Source organism: Orycteropus afer, unplaced genomic scaffold, assembly GCF_000298275.1.
Source record: "Orycteropus afer afer isolate SDZICR_OR568_19922 unplaced genomic scaffold, OryAfe1.0 scaffold01498, whole genome shotgun sequence".
Classification (NCBI taxonomy): Eukaryota; Metazoa; Chordata; class Mammalia; order Tubulidentata; family Orycteropodidae; genus Orycteropus; species Orycteropus afer.
The window spans coordinates 63042-63343 of NW_006923085.1; positions in this window are offsets into that span (position 1 = coordinate 63042).

The following is a 302-nucleotide window of genomic DNA, read 5'->3' on the forward strand; positions in this document are numbered from 1 at the left end:
TTCTTCCATTGACTTTAGCCGCTCTCCACTCAAGGGCAAGTTTCAGAGTCTCTTCTGTCATCCACGTTGGTCTTCTTTTCTTTTCTAATCTTTTTAGTGATCTCTTGCTTTCTTCATGGATATTGTTCTTGATATTCTCCCACAATTCTTCTGGTTTTCGGTCATTGGTATTCAATGCATCAAATCTATTCTTTAGATGATCTCTACATTCAGGAGGGATATATTCAAGATCCTATTTTGGCTCTCTTGGACTTGTTTTAATTGTCTTTAACTTCAAGTTGAACTTGCATATGAGCAGTTGA